Source organism: Oreochromis niloticus, unplaced genomic scaffold (genome assembly GCF_001858045.2).
Source record: "Oreochromis niloticus isolate F11D_XX unplaced genomic scaffold, O_niloticus_UMD_NMBU tig00001669_pilon, whole genome shotgun sequence".
Taxonomy (NCBI): Eukaryota; Metazoa; Chordata; class Actinopteri; order Cichliformes; family Cichlidae; genus Oreochromis; species Oreochromis niloticus.
Window position 1 is genome coordinate 430,449 of NW_020327445.1, and position 4,969 is coordinate 435,417.

The following is a 4,969-nucleotide window of genomic DNA, read 5'->3' on the forward strand; positions in this document are numbered from 1 at the left end:
ATGAACACTGAGTCAAAGTCACCGTAGCGTTAGCCTTAGCTTTAGCACCGCCGATGTCGCAACGGTCCAATAGCACTAAGTTAGCGGTCCAACGGACCATACAGTTACTCACGGAGCACTCTCCCTCGGCAGGCGAGCGTGTCATGCGATGGGACGGCGCTCTTCCGTGCCTGTAAATACCGGTGAAATCGCGGAGAGTCGGCTCCTTCACTGGGTCCTATCGGCCCGGCCAATACAGCCAGATGAAGAGAAAAAAACACGCCACCTCAGCCGAAGTGTCGATCGTTGAAAAACACGGGAAAAATATCCGAGCCCACCGTCTGTCGGTCCGGATGACGATGAAGATCCAGAGAACAATGTTCGGGCGCCACTTTGTAACAGCAGTCTGGCGAGGAAGGAGCGGCTAGCAGGTCCAGCGAGCGTGTGGTGCGGGGGTTAGCCGAATAACCCGAAGCCAGTCGGTTAAATCCAATAACAGACCTTTATTTGGTGTGGCAACATTACACCTCATAAGCCAGGTCTCCACGGCTGTACTCGTCCGTGCATACAGGCGCGGAGGTTGGTATCGCCGGCGCCAGCTGGTCACAATAGTATGGTTTCTTTTGAGAGAAAAGAACATGAGCAGCATAGAATGGCTGCCGCTAACAACACACACCCACTAGGAGACTCCCACAACTACTACAATAGTAGGGCAACCCCCCTAGTGGTGCTATAACCCAAAAGGGTTGTTACACACTCTGGCTGGAATCCGGTGGATACAGCAGTGTTACAGGTAAGACCATTTAAACGGACAGCATTTATAGAATGACTATTAAAAGTCAGCGAGTGTCAATAATGTTAATGTGGTTATGTTAGTAATACAGCGAGTGCTAATATAACAGCTTTAAGATGCATTTGTAGATATTATTACGTGTTTTACCGTCTTTATGGTGCTAGCTTAAAGTTACGGTGTAAACGTTAGCTTATATTGTAGTAAAGCTGTTACTGTTTAAACGATGTTAGCACAGAAATATTAGCTTCTGTCATGACTGATGAAGTTACTAGTTAATAAAGTTTCCAGTAAAGTGATTAATCGCAGCCACAGATTGACAGTAAATATCCCGATTAGCTTCAATGCATCTGTAATAAATATGTGCAAGTTTCAGTGCTTCGTTTAAACTGTATGATACTTATACTGACCCAGGGTCAGTGTAAAATACAATCCTAGCTGTGTGAACAAAGCCTGGCTCTTTTAATCCTGCATGACAAACCTCAGGATGCAGATTATTATTACTCTTTCCTGCTGGCACACCTGTCACACCTGAGAGTCAGCTAGAAGCTTACAGTGACGTGGACATCATGCGAAGACTGCCAGACTCTGTAATACTGTAAATGATCAGTGACTCAGGTTAACACTAAACTTTAAACAGTCCCTCTGTGTCTCTGTGTGTGCTGAGCATCTGGAATCAGGATTTCATTCAGGCTGCATTGACTGTGGGACTTTAATGTGTTAAAAGCAGGTTGAAGACGGCTCAGAAACATTTGAAGATTAAAATTTAGCATTATGGCTGCTGGTGGTGTGTGAAGCTTCTACTCAGCTGTATTTTTGTTACTAATTTATGTTTGTTGTTGTTTAACACAGATTTCAGAAGAGCAAAGATGAGCACTGTTGCTTAATCCTTAATAGTTTAACTAGATTGGAAATCAAAAAAATCCAGATTCTTCTTTCACAGAAGTTTCATTTGTCAGTGTGGGTCTGCTGAGTCACCTGAAGAACTCATTTCATTCATTCTCAACATGATGTTCATTTACAGAAATGTTTCACAGGAACTGATTCCTCCCAAAGGGTGAACTAGTGTGTTTCCATAGATTACCTCTTCTTAAATGAAGGCAAGTGTTTGTCCTTTTTTGTTCCTCAGGTACAGTACGTGATATTAAGGGCAGGCGGTCATCACTGGGGGAAGACAAGAAGCAGACGTACTTCCAAGAGGGAGCTGCAGTGAGGACAAAGCCAGGTCACTGAGGTCAGAGGTCAGAATCTGAAACAGCTCAGGTTTATATTTTAGGGGTTATAAAAAAATCAAAATGTATTTATAAAGAAACCTTTAAATAATAGTCATAATTATGATTATTATAAGAAATATCAAACATTTAAGTGGATGTTCTGTTACACGTATTGTGTTAGCCCTGCGATAACTGGCAGCCTGTCTTTGTCCTGTATCAGCTGGGATAGGCTTCATCCTCCCGCAACCCTGAATTGGATACATTGTATTCCAATTATGTAATCTCATCATTTACAAACTCAAGGTAATCAAAATGTAAGTAATAATTATAAAATGGGAAAGCAGAAATAAGTGTGACATGAATGTAAATGTGTGAGCTGACATAGAGGACAGCTACATGCAGTCTGAAAAACCTTTGTTGTCAAGTTTGCTGGTATATCAGCACGAGACATTCTTACATAGAAGAGACTGTTAAAGTCTCTAACTCAGTGAAGCATTATTGGTCCCGTCTGTTTGGATAAATATAGTAAGTTGATGTTTGTCCATTTATTGACTCATTTCCTCAAGTGCTTATCCAGTTCAGGATCACAGTGGAGCTGCAGCTGGATATGTTCAGTAAAGAAACCTTACAAAAGTTAACATAAACCTGCACCTCTGTACGTTGTTGTCCACAGGATGAGAAAATCAAACTGGAAGACTGTGGAACATGTTAATAAATGTTTGTGTGTTTATGCCTGTGTCTTTCACAGGAGGCACTGAAAGGTTTCCCTAATAGTTCCTGGTGAATCAAAGCAGGACCATAAAGGTTGCTGGACTACATGATGGCCTTACTCCTGAGCAGTCATCCTGTTAAAGGAGGAACCTGTTAGAAGCTGTTTTCAAAGTAGCTGAGCAGATTTCACCTCAAGTAAGCGATTAACTGTTTGTTTGTTTATTCTGCCACTTAAAGAGCATTTAAGGACGTCTTTTGAGTGTCTAGTTGAATTAATTCTACTGGCTCTCATGGTCATTTGTGATTATGGACATATTTTTCATGTTCATCCAGCTATTTAGTAAATTCTATATATTTAGTAATATCTGTCAGCTATAAAATGTAATGTAAATATAAAAATATCTTAATATCTCCTGCCCTTTATATTTTAATGATGTAAGACCAGACGTCTGTTATCCTGTTACATAAGCATTCCTCACATATCAATGAGATGCTGTACAATCCTACTGACACAGCAGAGGGATAACAGCGGCTATTCAACATCATTGCACGACACATTCGAGCTGCATGATGCAGACAAAGTGACTAAATCATCTTTTTTGTGGTTTATTGTCTTCAAACCAGCAGACAAAGCTGATGGCAGAAGATGTTTGGAGAAGAACTTCAGGCCGTGTACTGACAAGGTATTTTTTTCTTGTTATCAAAAGACATTTGGAGTGACGACTTCTACAACTGTGCTGATGTAAAGCTTACAGGCTAAGAAGTCACAGTGTTGATATTCAGCACAAAGAGAAAAGCTCACTAGTTTGAATTTATTTACAATCATAGTTTTTAAAAATTCTGACTGTAAACAGCTTTTACAGCTTTGATATTTTTTGACACTCGATATCAGGTGACAGGGTTTAATTTAAAGGTTTCTGTGTCCCAATGAGCCATTTACACTGACCAGTGTTTCACTTTAACTGTAACACATTCATTATTTAGATCCAACAGAGAAATAACTGAATGTAAAAAATGGCAGCCCTCAGGCCAGGTTTATAGAGATATCTGCATGCATTATGAAATTTATGTATCCCAGATAATTGTTATTCATCTAGTCCTGGCAGACCCCCCCCTTCCTCCCAAGTTAACTGCAACCCAAAAGAACTAGTGGGGCTATTTACACACTCACAACCAGTGTGGGGTAAAAAGAGCCACCAAATAGCTGTCAGCCACAGATGTGCTATAAGAGTTAGAAACTCTACTTATGGAGAAACTTTCTAAGCCTAACAGAGGACGGGTACTCCTGCCCAAATAACATGATATAACCCCACATACAGCCCAGCCATAAAATGAACCAAGTCATTTAGTTTAAGACAGCATGGGACCAAATGCATGTAACCAGCCTGCACCAACCTGACATCTCTTCCTCCTGAATTAAATGAATGAATGGATGAAAGTTAAATGACTACAAACCTAAAGCCACTAGTTCCCACACTGGAGTTCCCCGACACTGTGTTAGCTGTACTGAGCTTGTATCAACAGTTGTAACAGGCTAAGCTACGTGAGACACTGCATTGAATGATTGTTTCTGTCTTAATGGTTTCAGCTCAGATGTTCTGCTTTTTCCTTTCAGTAGATCAAAGAAGCTCGTGCTCCTTCTGCTTCCATTTTAATGGCAAGAAGAAGAAGAAGAAGAAGAATGCTTCAGCGAAGTGGCGTTCATGGTCTCAGTGGACAGTCATGGTCACACACTGCATGTGGTTTTAAAAGCAACATGTCTGTTCACCACAACAATGGAGATGTGTAATATTAGTGCAGCTACGGTTTGTTCTTGAACATCAGTTCTGTTTTCTACTTTGACCACTTAGACCAAAAAAGTGTTGTTTTCAGATTCTTTCTTTTAAATCTATAAAGCACCTGCTCATTTTTTATTACAATTAGTTTCACATAAATGTTAGTGTTTCCTTTATGATCTTTTAATGCAACACTACACTGTACACGTCTACATTAGAGACATTTCTGTTACCTGTTTCTGTTGACTCAGAGTTGTGAAATGTTCTTTTATTTGATACACAATATGAAGTTCATAATTTTCTTACAAATAAAACTATAATGACAAACATGAACAGCTGTGCCTATTTCTGAGACATGAGTTTTTGAATGTGTTCACATTTAGACAGTGTGCATTTGTATGCTGAAACTGTAATGGTGAACCTGAGGTGATGGTCAACAGAAGGCAAATATATATCAATATAAAACAATATTGAAGTAATGTCTTTGCCCTCTGCAGCAT

At 40.1% G+C, this 4,969-nt stretch overlaps 1 long non-coding RNA gene across 1 annotated transcript; it reads left to right on the forward strand.

The window, feature by feature from the left end:
* The first annotated feature begins 731 nt into the window (after positions 1-731).
* Positions 732-2,812, forward strand: LOC112844848 (uncharacterized). Its single transcript, XR_003217596.1, has 3 exons — positions 732-772; positions 1,899-2,010; positions 2,732-2,812. It is a non-coding gene; the product is annotated as an uncharacterized LOC112844848 (long non-coding RNA).
* Positions 2,813-4,969: the final 2,157 nt, after the last annotated feature.